General features: G+C 39.3%; 1 protein-coding gene and 1 pseudogene across 4 annotated transcripts in view; both read right to left on the bottom strand.

The window, feature by feature from the left end:
* MAGI2 (membrane associated guanylate kinase, WW and PDZ domain containing 2) overlaps positions 1-24,490 on the bottom strand; it is a gene marked incomplete at both ends in the record, with an annotated part of 1,325,315 nt that overhangs the window by 263,349 nt on the left and 1,037,476 nt on the right. The gene's annotated exons all lie outside the window — the stretch shown is intronic.
* LOC307057640 (pyridoxal phosphate homeostasis protein-like) lies at positions 11,757-12,526 on the bottom strand (annotated as a pseudogene). Its single transcript has one exon. The product of its transcript is annotated as a pyridoxal phosphate homeostasis protein-like (transcript).

The following is a 24,490-nucleotide window of genomic DNA, read 5'->3' as shown; positions in this document are numbered from 1 at the left end:
TATTTTTAATATATTCTAAGAAAGGGGGGGGCATCAAAATAGTCATCAAGGAAAAAATAGGAACATTGTTAGGTGTTCTTATCCTAGTTTCATAATTTAGCATGATTTGTATTTTGATTTCCACATGAGGGCCATAATCTTTTCAATGCCTAGGAACTCCGAAGTTGTTAATTCTGTCCTGTGTTTCTTATTCATTTTCATATCAGAGTCTAATACTATAAGGAACCAATAGTGTTTGTTGGATGAATAAACTTCACATTTGGAAATACTTTTTGCCTAAGGCATAAGATCTTAGGACAAGTTCAGAAACACTTAGCAAATACAGTCTTTCTCTTTTTAACTTAGTGTGCACTGAAGTCTTGCCACAATGCTATCAATCAGCTAACCAACCAAGCAGGCAGCCCACCAACCAACCAACCAACCAACCAACCAACCAACCAACAACCAATATGTATTTATTGAGCCTCTATTATGTGCTCATACCATGCTAAGCATTAGAAGGAGTATAAGGCATGGTTCCCCGATTAAGGAACTTACACTCTTTGGTTATACGGTAATCAAACTTAAAAGGTTGAATTGAATTTAATAAAGTTCTTTTGGTACTTTAATTACTGAGACCAATGAATGGATATTTTGTTCCAGATACTGCATTATAGTAAACAAGGCTCTGGGATAATATTTCTGCATGGGATATATGTATTTTCAACTATTCTAGCTATTTCAACTATTCTAACTATTCATTAGAAAAGAATACACTAGGGGTTCCCTGGTGGTGCAGTGGTTGAGAGTCTGCCTGCCGATGCAGGGGACACGGGTTCGTGACCAGGACCGGACCGGGAGGATCCCACATGCCACGGAGCGGCTGGGCCCGTGAGCCATGGCCGCTGAGCCTGCGCGTCTGGAGCCTGTGCTCCGCAACGGGAGAGGCCACAACAGTGAGAGGCCCGTGTACCGCAAAAAAAAAAAAAAAAAAAAAAAAAGAAAGAAAAGGATACACTATTATTTTTAAAGAAGGCAGTCACCCATTTTATCTGTTGAACATCTTTTGCCAAAGATAAAATAATAACCCTCATGTTACTTTGCCTTTCTACCTATACCTCTCTATTCCCTCTCTATGACTTTTAGTTTTTGTACAATACTTTAATATTTACCTAAGTACAGTTGATCATGCTATTTAATAATGCCACAATTGCTCAGGGATGGTATCCATGCTGCTGGTTAGAGAAAGTATCAGAAAGATCATGTTGATAAATCTGACTTTGTTATTTCTTTTCCCAGCTGCTTCCACTTTTGATCTGTAAGTCCTTGTGTACTTTGACTATAATCATAAGATTGACTAGACTATGTGAATACATCCCTATATGTACCTCTATTTGTCTCTTAGGCCAACGTAGGGAAGAAAACTATAAATTTGGTGTCAATATTCACCCGCTGAAGGCAAGGTAGCCTCTATCCAAGTTAAGAGAATCTCACATGACCACTGAAGGTGTGAGGTCTTATTCAACTTCTTTATCATCATGTCACATGGTTGATCACTATCTCCCTCAAGAAATTCCTTCACTTGGTTTCCAGGACACCACATTCTCCTGGTTTTCAGTCTAACTGATTGTTCCTTCTAGTGTCCTCGTCTGTATCCTTTTTCTGGAACTGTTTCTCTTCTCTGTTATACTTATTTCATAGATGATCTCATCCAATCTCATGTATGTCAACATCACCCATATGTCAACTACTTTCCCCCAAATCTATATCTCCAGGCACAATCTCTCCTAAAAACTTCAGGCTCAATTATTTACTCAATACCAGAAGGTCCCATAAGTCATCTCAAACTTAATATGTATAAAACTGCTTATCCCTGAGTCTTCAATTCTCAGTAATTGAAACCACCATCCAGGATAAAAACTTCAGAGCCATCTTTGATCTCTCCTCCTTTCTCACTCTCAAGGTCCAAACATCTATCCAGTCATGGCTACCTCCAAAATATGTACTTAACCTACCCTCCTCTCACCACCACCACTGCTACTACGCTAGTCCCAGGAATCATGATCTCTTTTCTGGACTACTCTAGTAGTATCCTAACTGGTCTCTCTGCTTCTCCCTTTTCCGCTGACAGTCTCTTCTCAACACAGGAGCCAGATCAGTGTTTAAAAAATATAAATCTTATTACTTTATTCTTCTGCTAAATGGTTATTCATCATGTTTAGAACAAAATCCAGGAGCTTTACTGTGGCCCACAAGGTCCTCCATGTCCAGCCTCTGCTCTCTCCCCAACCCCATAACCTTAATTGATGTCCCCTAGCTACCCTGGCCTCCTTGCTCTTCCTCATCAGACCAAGCACAGTGCATCCTGAAGCACTTACAAGTTTCTGTTCCTTCTGCCTGGTATGCCTTGCCTCATTTCATTGAGGTCTCTGTTGAAATGTCCTGACCTCAGCCCTTCCTTGAGTGTTCTATTCCCTAATTCTGCTTTATGTGTCTTCACAGCACTTCTGACTGATATGCTATTAAGGATAGATTTATTTCCTTATATTCTCTCTTTCTCACTAAAATAGTCCATGAAGCAGGGACTTAATTTACTGGGGTATGCTTTATGCCTAGGATAGTGTTTTACATACAAATAGTTTTTCAGTCAATAAATTGAGATACGCAGAATAGTATTTATCAAAGCAGGAAGCATGTCAATCTTTTTGTCTGTCTCTTTCTTCTCCCAAATGGAGTGACTTCTGGTGGTTTTGGAAATACTTGCTTAGACATCAGAGGGAAGTTGGTATTTGCAGATGAACACATGATATTTGTAGAATGAAGACCTACCTCCCCAAAGGGGCCAATGTAGGAGTTGCTGCTGAGCAGCCACAAACAGCCCAGTCAGCTTGGGAAGGGCTCACGTGGCACAGCACAGAGAGGTAGATTTAGGTAAGGAGCACTATTTCACCAGTGCCACGGAGGAGAGGAAGTAAGCTCTAGCAGTTATAAGCACGGAAGGCTAGGCAGCTTGGGCTAGTTCCTTAATCTCTCTCAACCTTAGTTTTCTCATCCAGTAAAGGAGGCTTGTGACAAATCTCCTATGCAGAAGAATTACAAATAACATATGTGGCTGTGTAAGGTGGCAGAGCAAAACTCTCCATTTGGTAAGTGTGCAGTGCACAACATGAGTTCATTCGAAAGACTGCAGGATGAAAAGAAGGGGAAATAATACTTTTATGGTGGAGAAATCTGACAAACAAGACATTAGTCGGGTGATAAAGATTCACATCAACAAGTGATGTCACGCTGATGGTATATGCTTTTGATATGATATGATAAGAATGGTGTTTTACTTCTGTGGTCTTTCTCAAAAAAATCCATAACCCCAGTATAACCATGAGAAAAAGCTCAGACGAATCCCAACTGAGGAACATTCTACACAATACCTGACCAGTATTCCTCAAAACTGTCAAGATCCTCAAAAATAAGGAAAGTCTAAAAGCTACCACAGCCAAGAGGAGCCTAAGGAGGCATGGCATGATGACTAAAGGTAATGTGGCATCCTGGATACCCACCCAGGGCATTCCTTTCCTGGGACAGGAGAAAACAAAACAAAACAAAACAAACCATGAGGTAAAAACTAAGGAAATGTGAATAAAGTATAGACTTTAGTTAATAATACTGTATCACTATTGGCTTCTAAAATGTACCAAATGTGCCATACTAACAATAAGATGTTAACAGCAAGGAAAATTCAGTGTGGGGCATATGGGAACTATTGCCACAATTTTTCTGTAAATCTAAAACTGTCTCACAATGATAATAATAATAAAAAGCTTATTAACAAAAAAGAGAAGGCTCACTGTGATGATTAAAGTAAAATAATGTATGGTAAGTTCTAAACCCTTAATACATATCATAACTTTTAATTAGTTGCTCACTTAATGAAGTAGTTCTACTTAAATTTATCACAGAAGCACCCATTATGAAACAATGTTGTTCATAATAGCAAAAAATGTTGCTATTCAGTAGGAACGGTACGGCTAAGTAAGATAAGAAATATCACATAATCATGAAAACTGTGGCTGTAAACATTGTAGGATAACATGGAAAATGCTCATGATACAAGGCTTAGCTTTAAGTGGATACAAAATTACATACACAATATGATGATGGCAATTACAAAATAATTGGAAAGAACCACATGAAAATGCTAACAGGGAATATGAAAGGTGGGTGTATTATTCCTCTAATTCTGTTTTCTTATTTTTCTATAATGTGGGTGTAGTATTTTAAACAGCAAAAATAAATGTAATACAATTCAAAGGTACATAAAAACAATAGTATTTATTAATCAAAAAGGGTAGCAACTTTGCGCTTTAGTATATTCATCACAAAGTGACAAATTTTTCTTTTACATCAGGGATCTTTATCAGAGTGGTCTGTGGACTTGGATGAGAAAAAAAATTCATCTTTATTTTCAGTTATTTCTAACAGAAATATAGCATTTCCTTCAATAACATGTTTGCAACAAACAACAGTAGCATAGCAGACGCTATGACTCTGTTACCCATAGAAATCACAGATAATTTCATAGTTTATTTTATGCATTTAGAAATATTATTCCAAGAAGGATCTACAGGCTTCACTATACGTACTGCCAAAGACAATCAAGGATAAAAAGTTTAGGGACTTCTGATTGAAAAAAAGGTTGAAAGTAACACCATAAATAATGTGAAATTTCAGGTTGTACCTATCTATGAATTTTTATATGCCTAACAAGAGAACTTAGGAGACGTCCTTTACAGTCTGTGGTGGCACAGGTAATTAATATCAAGCTTATTCATAGGTAGAAAATCAATACTCTACTGATCAAAACCATCAAAAATGGGGGAGGGGAAGTTGATATGAATAAGCTATTTTCTATACTTCCCACATTTAAACCATAGTGGATACAGAGCTGTGATTTAGCATCAAGAGAAGAATTAATTCCCCAGGGAACATGGCAAAGATATTTTACATGGAAATGTCACAAACCTGGGAGTAACTGCCTTACAAACCTTTTATCTGTTCTGCTATGAATTTACAGGTTTTCTTCACTAAAAGCATATTATCTAAAGCCACTAGGAAAAGAATAACAAAATTTAACTTCCTGCTTTTTGAATGGGTTTTGGTAAAACATCATGCAAATGTTAGTGGTTTTTAGTCTAAATCACACTAATTCTCTTGGTGATCTGATCTACTTCCATGGTTTTAAATACCACCTATACACTGATCAATTCAACTTTATATTTCTAGCTGTGACCTTTCTCTTGAGATTCAGACTAAAAATCCCACTGTCTACTCAATATCTCCACTTGGAAATCTAAAAGGTATTTCAAGTGTATGAGCTTCAAGACTAACTCTGCATTTCTTTTTTTTTTTTTTTTTTGCGGTACGCGGGCCTCTCACTGTTGTGGCCTCTCCCGTTGCGGAGCACAGGCTCCGGATGCGCAGGCTCAGCGGCCATGGCTCACGGGCCCAGCCGCTCCGTGGCATGTGGGATCTTCCCGGACCGGGGCACAAACCCGTGTCCCCCGCATCGGCAGGCGGACTCTCAACCACTGCGCCACGAGGGAAGCCCTAACTCTGCATTTCTAACACTTCTCCCTTTGTCCAACTTGCTCCTTTCATAGTCTGCCCCATCTCAGTTGATGACAACTCCATCTATACAGTCTAACTCCTTGAATTCCTCCTTGATATCTTTTTACCACATCCATCTATTCCATTAGCAAATCCTGTTAACTCTACCTTCAAAAGCCATCTGGAATCTACATCTCCACTGCTCTCACACCAGTCTAAACTACTTGGTGCTGCCTTCCTACCTGTCTATCTCTTTCTGCTTTGCTATAGTCTATTCTCCACACTGTAGTCTGGTGATGTTTTATAGAAGTAAGTCAAATTGTGTCACCACTCTGCTAAAAACAAAACAAAACCCTCTGTAGCTTCCCTCTTCACTCAGAATAAAATCCAGATCCTTAGCAGGACTTATGCTATCTTTCTGACATATTCTATCACTCTCCTCTTTAGCTTCTTCTGCTCCAGCCAGGATGCTCCTGCCTTTGCCCCCGCTGTTCCCTCTGCTTGGGAAACGCTTTTCTTACATAGTTATGTGACTTGCTCCTTCCTTTTATTCAGGTTTTTATTCAGATGCCACTTCCTTAGAGAGGTCTTCCCCAGCCTCCCCATAAAACAGCAGCACATCATTCACTTAACCACCTTAACCCTAATTTATTTTTCATTATATTTTTTCATACTGCAAATATCTTTTGAATGTCCTAGGTGCTGAGAGTATAACACTAAACAAAATAGGCAAAAATCCCTTTCTTACATGGAGCTTACTTTCCAGTGTGGAGAAAGTCAATAAACAAATTAAATAGCATGCCAGATGAAAATAGGTTGTATGGTGAAAATCAAAGCAGGGAAGTGAGGTAGGATGTGTTGGCGCACAGTGGTGGTTACTGCTTAATAAGAAAGTCTTCGCTGAGAGAGGGCTATTTGAACAGAGGTCTGAAGGAGGTGAGGGAAGAGAGCCTTGTGAATGTGTTGAAAATGAGTGTTCTGGATATAGAGAATGGCAAATGCAAAGTCCTGAAGCAAGATCTTGCTTGATGAGTTCCAGGAGAACATCAGTAAGAGGAACAAGGTAGCTTGAAAAGGGCAGCATTTCTCACTACTTCCATTATATTATAGATCTATTTTTTTTGTATTGCTTATCTCTCTCCTTCAGAATGTTGGCTCCATTAGTGCATGATCCAACGTTTTGTTTTTAACTGCTTTATCCCTAGAGTCCAAGACTGAACCTTGTTCATAGTACAGATTCAGTATATATTTATTGAATGAATTGTCATGCACTATAGACAAAACCGGCTATTCACAATCCTTTAACATGCTCCATGCTTTTTAGCTTTTCTTGTCTTGTTTATGTCCTCCATCTAGAATGCACCTCTGCCTTTTAAAAGACTATCCTTTAAGACACAACTCCAATGATACTGCTTTAATGAAACCCTGCCTGGTCGGCCATCAGCTAAATGCCATTTTCCCCTTTTCTGATGATTCTTTGTATTGTCATTCACTGTTGAACAGAAAGCTCCATGGGACAGTAAGCATGACTTTGAGTCTCCAGGGTAGAGCACCGTGTGTAGCCTGGTAGCTAATCATATGTGCCAGGTGCTCAGTAAACAGTGAGATAAATGAGTATCTGTTGAAGGAAGTGAGTTACTTCATGATTTACCTTATCCAGTCAAAACTGCTATTATGTTCTATGGTAGTTTACAAAGTAACTCAAGATCCCTAGATGTTGGTCAGCATCACAGAATTTGAAACTCCTTTTCTGAATAGCAGAGTAAGTATAAGTGCCAACCTCCTTTACAGGGAGGAATCATGGCAAAGGGAATCCTTCTAAATGGTGTCCCCTTTGTGTTCTCTATGGCACTGTATACATGGGAGAGTGACTGGATCCTTTTCTTTGCCATTCAGTCCATGGTTTCCTCCCCCACTCCCTCTATTTTTAAGCATTCCAGATTGGTAATGCTGTTATTTCAAAACTAAGAGAATCGTGAGCTTTAGGCTAAAACACTGCTTTAAATTTGCAATACATTGCTGATTGTTTACAAATAAATGTAATATAAAGAAAGAACCAATATTTGTTGGTATCAAAAAAACAATATGGCTTAACTTTTGCTTACCACCCATCACCTTAAATGACCTGGCTTTTCAGAGGACTGACAATTCAGGCAGAAGAATCACATTTTGGACAAACTGAATCAGAAAGTGTGAAAATACCTATTGCAAATGGACTGATGTGGTAACAAAGAGAAGACCGTGTATATCTGTTGAACAAAGAGGAAGTGGAAACAAAAAAATTCACAATTTGTATGGGAACACAAATGACCCCGAATAGCCAAAGCAATCTTGAGAAAGAAAAATGGAGCCAGAGGAATCAGGCTCCCTGACTTCAGACTATACTACAAAGCTACAGTAATCAAGACACTATGGTACTGGTATAAAAACAGAAATATAGATCAATGGAACAGGATAGAAAGCCCAGAGATAACCCCACGCACATATGGTCACCTTATCTTTGATAAAGGAGGCAAGAATATACAATGGAGAAAAGATAGCCTCTTCAATCAGTGGTGCTGGGAAAACTGGACAGCTACAGGTAAAAGAATGAAATTAGAACACTCCCTAACACCATACACAAAAATAAACTCAAAATGGATTAAAGACCTAAATGTAAGGCCAGACACTATAAAACTCTTAGAGGAAAACATAGGCAGAACACTCTATGACATAAATCACAGCAAGATCCTTTTTGACCCACCTCCTAGAGAAAGGGATATAAAAACAAAAATAAACAAATTGGACCTAATGAAACCTAAAAGCTTTTGCATACCAAAGGAAACCATAAACAAGATGAAAAGACAACCCTCAGAATGGGAGAAAATATTTGCAAATGAAGCAACTAACAAAGGATTAATCTCCAAAATATACAAGCAGCTCATGCAGCTCAATATCAAAAAAACAAACAACTCAATCCAAAAATGGGCAGAAGACCTAAATAGACATTTCTCCAATGAAGATATACAGCTTGCCAACAAATACATGAAAGGATGCTCAACATCACTAATCATTAGAGAAATGCAAATCAGACTACATTACAAATATAAAAATCAAAACTACAACGATGTACCACCTTACACCGGTCAGAATGGCCATCATCAAAAAATCTACAAACAATAAATGCTGGAGAGGGTGTGGAGAAAAGGGAACCCTCTTGCACTGTTGGTGGGAATGTAAGTTGATACAGCCACTATGGAGAACAGTATGGAGGTTCCTTAAAAAACTAAAACTAGAACTACCATAGGACCCAGCAATCCCACTACTGGGCATATACCCTGAGAAAGCCATAATTCAAAAAGAGCCATGTACCCCCATGTTCATTGCAGCTCTATTTACAATAGCCAGGACATGGAAGCAACATAAGTGTCCATCGACAGATGAATGGATAAAGAAGATGTGGCACATATATACAATGAAATATTACTCAGCCATGAAAAGAAACGAAATTGAGTTATCTGTAGTGAGGTGGATGGACCTAGAGACTGTCATACAGAGTGAAGTCAGTCAGAAAGAGAAAAACAAATAACGTATGCTAACACATATATGTGGAATCTAAAAAAAAAAAAGGTTCTGAAGAACCTAGGGGCAGGACAGGAATAAAGATGCAAATGTAGAGAATGGACTTGAGGACACGGGGAGGGGGAAGGGTAAGCTGGGACGAAGTGAGAGAGTGGCATGGACATATATACACTACCAAATGTAAAATAGATAGCTAGTGGGAAGCAGCCGCAGAACACAGGGAGATCACCTCTAGGGAGATCACCTAGAGGGGTGGGATAGGGAGGGTGGGAGGGAGACGCAAGAGGGAGGAGATATGGGCATGTACATATATGTATAGCTGATTCACTTTGTTATATATCAGAAACTAACACACTATTGTAAAGCAATTATACTGCAATAAAGTTGTTAAAAAAAAAAAAGAGGGGGGCTTCCCTGGTGGCGCAGTGGTTGAGAGTCCGCCTGCCGATGCAGGGGACACGGGTTCGTGCCCCGGTCTGGGAGGATCCCACATGCCGCGGAGCGGCTTGGCCCATGAGCCATGGCCATTGAGCCTGCGTGTCCGGAGCCTGTGCTCCGCAACGGGAGAGGCCACAACAGTGAGAGGCCCACATACCGCAAAAAAAAAAAAAAAAAAAAAAAAAAAAAAAAAAAAAAAAAAAAAAAAGAGGAAGTGGATGTCCTAATGTAGTTCCACTTCACTGCTACCAAAGACTTGAAAGGCTTCTCCTTAGTTAATTGAAAGGCCAATTAGCAGGCCTTTCTAAGGGCAAGCAAGCCCAAGTCAGATTTTCTTTTATTTCCTCATCCAAACCCTTCTCTCCCTCTAATCATTAGTAATGTTAATGATGAACTCAAGCAAAGTATTTCTCATGGTAGAATATGGGTTGCATTGTCTACTTTTCCTACAGGGCGGCATTTAAAATAACAGCACTTTGATAAGCTCATTGTTTCTCCAATTTAAATCCATTTTAACTTGGCTACTGCTTCACTAGTTGACACTGGTTTCTTGTACACATTCCAAGTATGGGCATAAAATAAAGTGCTGTCTACAGTGTTCTTGCCTTTGAAACTGTCATCAAGTCATTTAAATAAAAGACATACTGCCAAATATTAATGAAGCTTATTAGAAAAATGCTATGATGCAGAAGATCCCTAGGATATAAAATTATGGTTTTATGCACTAATTTCAGTACCAAATGACTGTATTCTTTTTTTTTTTTTTTTTTTTTTTACTGAAATGCTCAATGATGCTCTAAATATTGGAAGTTCTGAGAAAGTGGAACGAGTGAGCTATCCATTTGCCACTTAGTCACATGTTCACAGTGGCCTTTTCTATTGGTTATTAAGGCCAGTTCTATCTTGAATCAACAATTCAGTTCAGGCTCCTGAAAGTCATTGGTGTGGTTTGTTTGTTTGTTTGTTTGTTTTCAAACTCACATTTTTATTTAATAGACTCTGAACTATCACACTATAGCTTTGAGTGAAATAGTACAGGAATCATAATGGTTTAAGTTTTACAAAATTACATTTCGGCAGCAGCTTCATGGGAGTTGTTTCATAAAATTAAAGACTGGGGCTTGAATAAATAAGAAAAACCCACCTGGGAAACAAACAACGAACCAGACCACAGTTGTCCGTCGTGACTATCCGAGAATTGTGCTTTCTGAGTTTCGAAGAGCTAGCTACTCTATTAATGTCCAGGCTTGCAAAATTCTGCCTTATAAACATGGTTGGGAGGGGAGGCTATTAGTATGCCTAAAAAGTGCTCCCAGGAACAGGAACCTCAAACCAGGCCTTGTTGAAACTGTGAGCCTGAACCAGCTTTGAGGGGATCTCTCATTTCTGGGGAACTATGAGACAAGTAATCATCATAACGGGAACTGTGGTGGCAGAAGAATCATATCATTTGATTCTCATCACCATAGGGCCTGGGGCAAAAGCTCAAAGTCCTGTCTCTGGAGGAGGATGTTAGAAAGGCCCAAGGACCGCTGCTGTTAGTTGCCCTGTAATTTTCAGGGTCAACACCACACAGTGGCTGAGGACACAGCTCTCATCAGCCACAATGTGGGTTTGGCAAACTAACTCGATCCAGGTCCCGAAGTTACCTGTACTGCCATTCCAGAGTGGAGACCAAGGTTTACTGGGTGGGATGGAGACTGGGGGCAGAAACCACACTGCTCCGGAGCAGCAGAGATGGCTGCTCAGTGGGGTTTGTACAGAGTTGGTAACAGGGAATTTTCTATTGAAGTGGATGACAAGTGGGAATCCCTTTGACTTTGGTGATTATAGGCATCAGTCACCAAATTTTAACCTGGGAAAGGCATTCATGGGTTAGTTGGTGCTCCTGGGCAACGTTCAAGCCTGAACTCAACTCCTGGCTAGTGCCCAGGTACCTGTTCTGCAGAAAAGTCTGGATTCCTCAAATCCAATCCAAAGTCACTGCTTGAAGTGGGCTCCCTGTGTCAGACACTAAGTCAGATGGTTTCCATCAACACACATAATCGTCAGTGTGCTCTCTCCAGGTCCTGAGGAGGGCGTGGTCGTGCTGTGACGTGGGGGATGTGAAAGTGAAAGCCCAGGTGAGTGCATAGTTAGTCTTCCTGGATCTGGCCCTTGAGCTGGGCCGCTGTTCAATGTGCCTGGGCCACCTCTGCCGCCAAGGCCTTCAGCTCTGCTGCAAGCTTGTCCAGGGCAGCTTTCTTGAAGTAATCTCACTCTCCAGAAATGATGCTTCCTATTCGGACATTCGCAGGTCCCACTTCAATCGTGTGTTGGAAGTCCACGGACAGGCTCATGTTCAGCTCCACCCGGTTGGTAGGGATGCTTGGTTTCCTGCACAGCTCCTCCCAGAGGGGCACCTGGAAGTCTGGGTCTGGTCCTTGACTAAGATCGTGCCCAAAGCCCCCGATGGTCATCAGCACCACGAACTCCAGGCTGGGGCACTTGGTGTCTATGTGTTCCACCATGGCCAGCACGGGAGCAGGCCACGTTTACTCTCCTCTCTGCGGGTGTTAATCTGGTCCATAACCTTTAACCTTTCGGGGGAACCTTTTTTCTGCCATGCACTGTTCACTTTGTCTGCCAGCTACACAGAATCCACTGTTTCCAGCATGAAGAGATTGGGGACGGCCATCAATTTGTTGACATTTTGTTTCTGTAGATGGCCAGTGAAGTGCCATTTGATCTCAGGACATGAAGACAGAATTTTAGGGTTTGATGCTTTTTCAAGCAGTCCCTGAACATAGCTCTCCCCAAAAGTGCGCTGCTGGTGACTGTGGGCCTCGATCCCCATGTCTGCAGGTTTGGTTTTGCTGACCGCTACTAGCCGGGGCTGGATGGCTGGGAGTTCCCGCGGCTGCCGCGCTACCGCCTGCTGCACGCGCTTGTTCACTGCCCTCAGGGCGAACTCATCCCACAGCTCCTCGGCTGACTGCCAGCTCTCCACACCCCCCAGGGACTAACGTCCTGGTATGGTTTTAAGAATAATGTTTTACATAAGACAGGCAGTGTAATAGCCAATGCCAAGTAATCTGCAACTGAGAAATTTTTGAATAATTTCATCAAAGAGTTTTCAATCCTACTTAAAACAGTCAAGTGAAAAGAGAGATACATACATTCAATTCAGGATCAAATGTTTTACCTATCATTAGCATTCTTTCCAGAGCATTAAGTATATCCAGGAAAATTTTGCTTCATCTTCATAATTTCTGTAATCAATTGGCAATGTCAGTTGAGCTATCTGAATATTAATCCCACATATGGAAAAGAAAGGGAGCATTTACACCTAAAACTCAGTCATATGTTCATCTTTGTCAACTCTATAATTTTAGACTATTTTATATTCAAAGGACAACATTTGTAAAATAAAGGCTAATTTTATTTATGCTTGTAAAAGTATTTTATATATTTTCACCTATATTACTATTATATAAGCTGTTAGTTATGAAGACAGTTATTAAAAAATGAAAAATGGCTTCTGATCCTTTGGCTAATGAACTTAAGTAGAGGCAGATACCTTTCAGTACTAAAGTGATAATATTATTTATTCATTTCTAGACACTATACTCCTGCTTTGCCAAGCAGTGGTAAGATAGTTCATGAGGTTTAGACGTATAGATTATCTATTGTGAAACCCAAGTTGTATTAGATGTGGTTCTATATATAGTAATTTAGAATTATTCCAGCCTATATGGTAGGTAATTCACCCATTCACTCAGCATTCATTAGGTTCTATTACCAGGTTTTAAAAATGTGGTAAGTTGTTAAAAAATGATTATTGACGTCTTTCAAATTATGCAATGGAACTTGACCCAAAGGCAAGTTCTGTCTCCATCTCTTCCTGGCATATGATCTCTGGTATGCTGCTTAACCTTACCTCTGTTTTTAATTCTGTAAAATGGGTTAATATCAACACCCTTTTCATTGAATTAGTGTGAAAAGCAAATGAAATATTTTATGTCAAAATATTTTGTAAAGTTTAATACAGATAAGAAATGTTATTATCATTATTGTAATTATACTATTATTGGCCTTTTTGTATGATATGTTTGTGTTTACTGGAATATTTTTATGATCTTTCCTGCTTACTTTATTAACCTTCTATAAAAAATAATAAAATATTTATACTTCTCAGATTTTATTTGAGTTTCCAGTTTATGAACTTAAATTTTCAATATGTATTTAAAAAGCAACATCAGCTCTACAATTCCCAATTATTTAACAATTATTGGTATAGTTAGATTTTGGGATTCTAACTTCTTGAGTAGAAGAACATTGGGTGGAATATGACATACGGAACATGGTGTTTATAAGATATTATTTGGTTGGAATAAAGATGCTGGGAGTAGAGATATGGATGACTAGTTCATGTGTAAGATGGCAAGGATCTGGACCAAGCAGAGCATTGGAAAGCAACAAAATTCAGTGAATTCAAAGTAAATTACAAAGGAAAATCTGACAAGCTAAATAATAAGCTTAATGTAGACAATGAAAGAAAAATGTTAAATTACCATGTAATGCTGATTACCTGGAGAATGGTAATATCAGTGATAGAAAGGGGGCATTTGAAAGGATAAGCCATGTTGAGAAGGAAATATGGCCCAAGAAACTGACTTCTGTTTTGGCCATGCTGGTGTCTGAAGTGTTGTTGGTGGAATATTTTGTTGATCATATCTTAAAAGCTGTTTAAAATATGGAAACACAAATCAAAGATGAAGATGTAGTTTTAAGTGTGATGAAATGATAGCAAATAATGATCATGGCTAGTAACAAATGACTTATTTATGTTATGTTATGACAAGGGTTATTTTAAACGCTTTCTACATGCTAACTCTAATTTTCACATCAAATAGTATCTCCAGTTTGCTGATGAGAAACCTGAGGTACAGAGAGGCTAAATAACTTGCCTTATATTACACAGATAATAAGTAGCTAAGCTAGAATGAGAATGGATGAGCTCTTCCAGGAAACAAAATAGAAAAAGAAAAACAAAAGATGGAATGAAAGGCAATTCCCATGGGCAGTGGGAAAATGAGAAAGAAGGAAACCAGATGCCAGGAGCAACTAGAAAAGTAGGAAAAGGTCAGCTGAGCTTTGTCACAGAACAAGGCAAGGCAGAGTTTCAAGGAGGAGGGTGTGGTCTACAATGTTAAGTACTTCTGAGAGTTCAAGAGCAATGGACTCCCAGCCAAGCCTCTGGATCCGGGAGTGCTGATGAGACAGAACCTTGGGTAGAGTGGTGACTTCAGAAGCCAAACTACAGAAGATAAAGGGGATGGATATGAAGAGAGGGAAGTAATAGGTAAAGAATAATTCTTCATATTTGCCTATGAAAGATTGTGACAGAATGATAGTATAAAGAGACTAAAGGGACAACTGAAGTTTTTAAAATTAGAACTTCACCTGATGCATGAGAATGTTTCAATGTAGTAAAGAAAGAGGCAAAGATGAGGACACACAGTATCTTTTCTAGACCATAACTCCAGGTCAATAGAGGTAGAATACCTTCGTTAAGTGTTCATATACTGATAACACATTTAGGCTTCTTTTTCTTCTTTTTAATTAAAAAAAAAGTCAGTATGCAAACTCTTGGCATTTTTCAAGAATTCTTAATTTGTTAAAGGATCAGAGGGGGCCTATTAATACAAACACAATATTACATGAAATGGGTATATATATATATATACATATAGGCAAGCAAAGCAAATTTAGTTGAAATGGAATTTTGGGAGAAAACCTCACCCCAAAAGTTGCAAGTTTTATTTTCAAATGCTAATGTTTTTCTTAAATTAAAAATTAGGGGCATTTAATTTGCATATAGAAATACTAAGGTCAAGAATGAAATTTAGGCAGGTAAATTTTAGCTACCCCCAAAAAGTACTATGAAAATTATTCAATTATGTAGGACAAATAGCTTTGGGTATATTTTGCCTAGTGAAGGGCCGATTACAAGACAAGGAAATGAACACAAAGCTTAATAACATAAAAAATTCAAGTTCTATCTATGTGGTTGTCAATTTAAAACATCAAATATGGATTTTCCAACTTGAATAATAAAGAATAGAAACAAAGTTACTAATACAAATGAAATAATAAAATCAAAATATGTATGAAAAAAGTTATAAAGAATAGAAAAAAAGACATGTTACTTTTTTGATATAAAGAAATACATCAAATGAATTGTTTGTGAACTGTCATGCACAATGGCCAGTAGGGCATTGTTTGTTTACTTTTCTGCATTTAAGGTGGTATCCACATATGTTAAGCAACATTTTTTTTTCCAGAGGCAAAAGAAATCATGTATCTATTTGCTATTGTGTCGATTTAAATACTCCTGATACTAAAATGATTTTTTTAGAATGACTTTAAAAAATTATTGCATTTATGACCTAAAATTACAGAAAGTTATGGGACTAGGAGCTCTGGAGACATGAGTTAGCATGGAGACACGTGTCAACTATACACGTGTTAACTATACTAAGTTAACCCATACTAAGATACTGTTAACTTTGAAAGGCCTCTCCTCCATTTGTCTTAGAAAGATTAATTAAACTTAATGTTTCTGTACTATTTATCATTCAGCTGAAGCCTTGGTGCATGATGCATAGTGCAAGGATAGATTGATTTTATAACTGATTCTTCTTCAAATAATACTGTAATGAACCCACACTGCCTTAAATGGCATTAGTCCAGTAGAAGACTTTAACCAGTAGCTCAGGAGCCACCTACTATGTTCTCAGAATGAATATTATTGCTATGGACGTTTTGTTAGATAGGATGCATTTTACAATGACATATTAATAGGATGCCATGCAGATTAAGTATTTATAATGCCTTTTTATTGCTTTTTCATGACTTCCAAAGATATAAAAACGATGCCTTACAGCTCCCCGGAGGAGGTTAAAAGAAAATAAGTTATATTACAGAATTAAGAAGGCACACTAATGTAGCATGTTCATTTTCTATAAAAATAACTTATGTCTTGGCCTTGGTTCAGGACTCACCTATCAAAATAAGAAATATCTTGGAAGTAGCAGCTCTGATTTATCTTATATGTTTGTGTGGTGGTGATGGGAGAGAGAAGAGGCACGATGGACACAGAAGAAGAGTGGAACTTTGTAGGACAAAGAACTTGCTGCAGAATTATTATATTATCAAGAAAAGAAGAGGGCACAGAAAAAGAAGCTGAGTATGAAGATGGACATCAGTTATAATACAAATTTCTCACAGTTCGCCCTGGGCAGCATGATCCATAACTTTGAACGTTTAGAACTGGCTCCATCAGTAACAGTTTATCAGTGTTCACAAGGGGCATGTCCACACATGGCCTCGTGGCCTCTGAGTTGACTGTTTCTCAGCCTATTGCCTTTTGCTTGGTAACTTTAACCATCATTCTTTTCTCAATCAATTATAGTGACTGTGTAGTATGTCCAAGTCATTCTCCAGGATAACTAAATGTTTAATGTTGTTGTTTTTTAGCTATACAGTTTCTTCTGTATATATTTATTAGAAACTATAAAATTAGCTGACTTTGCCTTTGGTGGTATTTATATTTTGATTCTATTACTTTGTATTCAACTTATTGTGGCTGTTTCTATCAGAGGATAGGACATTGATTCCCATAGTTAATTGTCAGGCATACTGCTTTATCATGGATGAACTTTATCCAGTTTGCTGATTTGGGAATTCTATCTAAAGACCACAGTTTTTGAGACTTCCGGGGAAGATGGAGGAAGAGTAAGACGCGGAGATCACCTTCCTCCCCACAGATACACCAGAAATACAGCTACACGTGGAACAACTCCTACAGAACACCTACTGAACGCTGGCAGAAGACCTCAGACCTCCCAAAAGGCAAGAAACTCCCCACGTACCTGGGTAGGGCAAAGCGGAGAGATTCCCACACAGAGGATTGGTGCCGACCGGCACTCACCAGCCCGAGAGGCTTGTCTGCTCGCCCGCCGGGGCGGGCGGCGCTGGAAGCTGAGGCTCGGGCTTCGGTCAGAGCGCAGGGAGAGGACTGGGGCTGGAGGCGAGAACTCAGCCTGAAGGGGGCTAATGCGCCACAGCTAGCCGGGAGGGAGTCCGGGAAAACTCTGGAGCTGCCGAAGAGGCAAGAGACTATTTCTTCCCCCTTGGTTTCCTGGTGCGCGAGGAGAGGGGCTTAAGAGCGCTGCTTAAAAGGGCTCCACAGACGGGCGCGAGCCGCGGCTGAAAGCGCGGAGCCCAGAGACGGGCGTGGGACGCTGGGGCTGCTGCTGCCGCCGCGAAGAGGCCTGTGTGTGAGCGCAGGTCACTGTCCACGCCACCCTTCCGGGAGCCTGTTCAGCCCGCCACTGCCGGGGTCCCGGGATCCAGGGGGGGCTTCCCTGGGAGAACGCACGGCGCGCCTCGGGCGGGTGCAACGTCACGCCGGCCTCTGCCGCTGCAGGCTCGCCCCGCACTCCGTGCCTGTCCCTCCCCCCTGGCCTGAGTGAGCCAGAGTCCCCGAAGCAACTGCTCCTTTAACCCTGTCCTGTCTGAGCGAAGAACAGACGCCCTCCGGCGACCTACACGCAGAGGCGGGGCCAAATCCAAAGCTGAGACCCGGGAGCTGTGGGAACAAAGAAGAGAAAGGGAAATCTCCCCCAGCAGCCTCAGAAGCAGTGGATTAAAGCTCCACAATCAACTTGATGTACCCCGCATCTGTGGAATACATGAATAGACAACGAATCATCCCAAATTGAGGAGCCAGGATTCAGTGCTGTGCCTCTGAGGTGGGAGAGCCAACCTCAGGACACTGGTCCACAAGAGACCTCCCAGCTCCACATAATATCAAACGGCGAAAATCTTCCAGAGATCTCTATCTCAACACCAGCACCCAGCTTCACTCAACGACCAGCAAGCTACAGTGCTGGACACCCTATGCCAAACAACTAGCAAGACAGGAACACAATGCCACCCATTAGCAGAGAGGCTGCCTAAAATCATAAAAAGTCCACAGACACCCCAAAACACACCACCAGACGTGGACCTGCCCACCAGAAAGACAAGATCCAGCCTCATCCACCAGAACACAGGCACTAGTCCCCTCCACCAGGAAGCCTACACAACCCACTAAACCAACCTTAGCCACTGGGGACAGACACCAAAAACAACGGGAACTACGAACCTGCAGCCTGCAAAAAGGAGACCCCAAACACAGTAACATAAGCAAAATGAGAAGACAGAAAAACACACAGCAGGAGAAGGAGCAAGATAAAAACCCACCAGACCTAACAAATGAAGAGGTAATAGGCAGTCTACCTGAAAAAGAATTCAGAATAATGATAGTAAAGATGATCCAAGATTCTGTTTCCAAGATCCAAAATCTTGGAAATAGAATAGACAAAATGCAAGAAACAGTTAACAAGGACCTAGAAGAACTAAAGAAGAATCAAGCATCGATTAAAAACACAATAAATGAAATGAAAAATACGCTAGATGGGATCAATAGCAGAATAACTGAGGCAGAAGAATGGATAAGTGAGGTGGAAGATAAAATAGTGGAAATAACTGATGCAGAGCAAAATAAAGAAAAAAGAATGAACAGAACAGAGGACAGTCTCAGAGACCTCTGGGACAACATTAAACGCACCAACATTCGAATTATAGGGGTTCCAGAAGAAGAAGAGAAAAAGAAAGGGACTGAGAAAATATTTGAAGAGATTATAGTTGAAAACTTCCCTAATATGGGAAAGGAAATAGTTAATCAAGTCCAGGAGGCACAGAGAGTCCCATACAGAATAAATCCAAGGAGAAATACGCCAAGACACATATTAATGAAACTGTCAAAAATTAAACACAAAGAAATCATATTAAAAGCAGCAAGGGAAAAACAACAAATAGCACACAAGGGAATCCCCATCAGGATAACAGCTGATCTCTCAGCAGAAACTCTGCAAGCCAGAAGGGAGTGGCAGGACATAATTAAAGTGATGAAGGAGAAAAACCTGCAACCAAGATTACTCTACCCAGCAAGGATCTCATTCAGATTTGATGGAGAAATTAAAACCTTTACAGACAAGCAAAAGCTGAGAGAGTTCAGCACCACCAAACCAGCTTTACAACAAATGCTAAAGGAACTTCTCTAGGCAAGAAACACAACAGAAGGAAAAGACCTACAATAACAAACCCAAAACAATTAAGAAAATGGGAATAGGAACATACATATCAATAATTACCTTAAATGTAAATGGACTAAATGCTCCCACCAAAAGACACAGATTGGCTGAATGGATACAAAAACAAGACCCATATATATGCTGTCTACAAGAGACCCACTTCAGACCTAGAGACACATACAGACTGAAAGTAAGGGGATGGAAAAAGATATTCCATGCAAATGGAAATCAAAAGAAAGCTGGAGTAGCAATTCTCATATCAGACAAAATAGACTTTAAAATAAAGACTATTAGAAGAGACAAAGAAGGACACTACATAATGATCAAGGGATCGATCCAAGAAGAAGATATAACAATTGTAAATATGTATGCACCCAACATAGGAGCACCTCAATACATAAGGCAAATACTAACAGCCATAAAAGGAGAAATCAACAGTAACACAATCATAGTAGGGGACTTTAACACCCCACTTTCACCAATGGACAGATCATCCAAAATGAAAATAAATAAGGAAACACAAGCTTTAAATGATACATTAAACAAGATGGACTTAATTGATATTTATAGGACATGCCATCCAAACACAACAGAATACACATTTTTCTCAAGTGCTCATGGAACATTCTCCAGGATAGATCATATCTTGGGTCACAAATCAAGCCTTGGTAAATTTAAGAAAATTGAAATTGTATCAAGTATCTTTTCTGACCACAATGCTATGAGACTAGATATCAATTACAGGAAAAGAGCTGTAAAAAATACAAACACATGGAGGCTAAACAATACACTACTTAATAACGAAGTGATCACTGAAGAAATCAAAAAGGAAATTAAAAAATACCTAGAAACAAATGACAATGGAGACACGACGACCCAAAACCTATGGGATACAGCAAAAGCAGTTCTATGAGGGAAGTTTATAGCAATACAATCCTACCTTAAGAAACAGGAAACATCTCGAATAAACAACCTAACCTTGCACCTAAAGCAATTAGAGAAAGAAGAACAAAAACATCCCAAAGTTAGCAGTAGGAAAGAAATCATAAAAATCAGATCGGAAATAAAAAGAAATGAAGGAAACGATAGCAAAGATCAACCAAACTAAAAGCTGGTTCTTTGAGAAGATAAACAAAATTGATAAACCATTAGCCAGACTCATCAAGAAAAAAAGGGAGAAGACTCAAATCAATAGAATTAGAAATGAAAAAGGAGAAGTAACAACTGACACTGCAGAAATACAAAAGATCATGAGAGATTATTACAAGCAACTCTATGCCAATAAAATGGACAACCTGGAAGAAATGGACAAATTCTTAGAAATGCACAACCTGCCAAGACTGAATCAGGAAGAAATAGAAAATATGAACAGACCAATCACAAGCACTGAAATTGAAACTGTGATAAAAAATCTTCCAACAAACAAAAGCCCAGGACCAGATGGCTTCACAGGCGAATTCTATCAAGCATTTAGAGAAGAGCTAACACCTATCTTTCTCAAACTCTTCCAAAATATAGCAGAGGGAGGAACACTCCCAAACTCATTCTACGAGGCCACCATCACCTTGATACCAAAACCAGACAAGGATGTCACAAAGAAAGAAAACTACAGGCCAATATCACTGATGAACATAGATGCAAAAATCCTCAACAAAATACTAGCAAACAGAATCCAACAGCACATTAAAAGGATCATACACCATGATCAAGTGGGGTTTATTCCAGGAATGCAAGGATTCTTCAATATACACAAATCAATCAACGTGATACACCATATTAACAAATTGAAGGAGAAAAACTATATGATAATCTCAATAGATGCAGAGAAATCTTTCGACAAAATTCAACACCAATTTATGATAAAAACCCTGCAGAAGGTAGGCATAGAGGGAACTTTCCTCAACATAATAAAGGCCATATATGACAAACCCATAGCCAGCATCGCCCTCAATGGTGAAAAACTGAAACCATTTCCACTAAGATCAGGAACAAGACAAGGTTGCCCACTCTCACCACTATTATTCAACATAGTTTTGGAAGTTTTAGCCACAGCAATCAGAGAAGAAAAGGAAATAAAAGGAATCCATATTGGAAAAGAAGAAGTAAAGCTGTCACTGTTTGCAGATGACATGATACTACACATAGAGAATCCTAAAAATGCTACCAGAAAACTACTAGAGCTAATCAATGAATTTGGTAAAGTAGCAGGATACAAAATTAATGCACAGAAATCTCTGGCATTCCTATATACTAATGATGAAAAATCTGAAAGTGAAATCAAGAAAACACTCCCATTTACCATTGCAACAAAAAGAATAAAATATCTAGGAATAAACCTACCTAAGGAGACAAAAGACCTGTATGCAGAAAATTATAAGACACTGATGAAAGAAATTAAAGATGATACAAATAGATGGAGAGATATACCATGTTCTTGGATTGGAAGAATCCACATTGTGAAAATGACTCTACTACCCAAAGCAATCTACAGATTCAATGCAATCCCTATCAAACTACCACTGGCATTTTTCACAGAACTAGAACAAAAAATTTCACAATTTGTATGGAAACACAAAAGACCCCGAATAGCCAAAGCAATCTTGAGAATGAAAAATGGAGCTGGAGGAATCAGGCTCCCTCACTTCAGACTATACTAGAAAGCTACAGTAATCAAGACAGTGTGGTACTGGCACAAAAACAGAAAGATAGATCAATGGAACAGGATAGAAAGCCCAGAGATAAACCCACGCCCATATGGTCACCTTATCTTTGATAAAGGAGGCAGGAATGTACAGTGGAGAAAGGACAGTCTCTTCAATAAGTGGTGCTGGGAAAACTGGACAGGGACATGTAAAAGTATGAGATTAGATCACTCCCTAACACCATACACAAAAATAAGCTCAAAATGGATTAAAGACCTAAATGTAAGGCCAGACACTATCAAACTCTTAGAGGAAAACATAGGCAGAACACTCTATGACATAAATCACAGCAAGATCCTTTTTGACCCACCTCCTAGAGTAATGGAAATAAAGACAAAAATAAACACATGGGACCTAATGAAACTTCAAAGCTTTTGCACAGCAAAGGAAACCATGAACAAGACCAAAAGACAACCCTTAGAATGGGAGAAAATATTTGCAAATGAAGCAACTGACAAAGGATTAATCTCCAAAATTTATAAGCAGCTCATGCAGCTCAATAACAAAAAACAAACAACCCAATCCAAAAATGGGCAGAAGACCTAAATAGACATTTCTCCACAGAGGATATACAGACTGCCAAGAAACACGTGAAAGGATGCTCAACATCTTTACTCATTAGAGAAATGCAAATCAAAACTACAATGAGATATCATCTCACACCAGTCAGAATGGCCATCATCAAAATATCTAGAAACAATAAATGCTGGAGAGGGTGTGGAAAAAAGGGAACACTCTTGCCCTGCTGGTGGGAATGTGAATTGGTAAAGCCACTATGGAGAACGGTATGGAGGTTCCTTAAAAAACTACAAATAGAACTACCATATGACCCAGCAATCCCACTACTGGGCATATACCCTGAGAAAACCATAATTCAAAAAGAGTCATGTACCAAAATGTTCATAGCAGCCCTATTTACAATAGCCCGGAGTTGGAAACAACCTACGTGTCCATCATCGGATGAATGGATAAAGAAGATGTGGCACATATATACAATGGAATATTACTCAGCCATAAAAAGAAACGAAATTGAGCTATTTGTAATGAGGTGGATGGACCTAGAGTCTGTCATACAGAGTGAATTAAGTCAGAAAGAGAAAGACAAATACTGTATGCTGACACATATATATGGAATTTAAGAAAAAAAATGTCATGAAGAACATAGGGGTAAGACAGGAATAAAGACACAGACCTACTAGAGAATGGACTTGAGGATATGGGGAGGGGGAAGGGTAAGCTGTGACAAAGCGAAAGAGCGGCATGGACATATATACACTACCAAACGTAAGGTAGATAGCTAGTGGGAAGCAGCCGCATAGCACAGGGAGATCAGCTCGGTACTTTGTGACCGCCTGGAGGGGTGGGATAGGGAGGGCGGGAGGGAGATGCAAAAGGGAGGGGATATGGGAACATATGTATATGTATAACTGATTAAATTTGTTAAATAAAAAAAAATTATATGGAAAAAAATAAAAAATAAAAAATAAAATAAAGACCACAGTTTTATACTGTTATTAGACCAATATTTGTAATGTTGTGGCTCACAATTGTCCATTTATATTATTTTAGAGCTGGAGAGGACCTATGACATAATCTAATTTACCATCATATTTTTGCACAGAGGATACTGAGGCAAGAAAGTAAGAAGTTATTTCCCCAAGTTTCCAAGCCAACTGTTCTGATTACCATTTTGTATTGTCTCCCACTTGGAATTAAGTGTTTGCATATTGATTTCACACAACTAAGTGAAATCACTAAATAAATATGACCTAGTATTAACTGAGAGACATCATCTGGACATTTGTGGGCTAGAGGGCCAATGCACATCCAAAATGAATCACGTTAACTGGCATATACTTGGCAGGGTTGCATATTTTGCCATTTTCCCAAAAATAAGAGTTGATGATAGAGTTCACATACCCTGTTATTCCTTTTATTTCTTACAAGCACTGTTGTCTATAGAATTTAGTCATGCTATTCACACTGGGTTCTTCCTTGGAGGGTTTCAAACATTGATCAGGG

The sequence above is a fragment of the Hyperoodon ampullatus genome (genome assembly GCF_949752795.1).
Source record: "Hyperoodon ampullatus genome assembly, chromosome: 9".
Classification (NCBI taxonomy): Eukaryota; Metazoa; Chordata; class Mammalia; order Artiodactyla; family Ziphiidae; genus Hyperoodon; species Hyperoodon ampullatus.
This window is presented reverse-complemented; position numbering and strand designations above follow the sequence as displayed.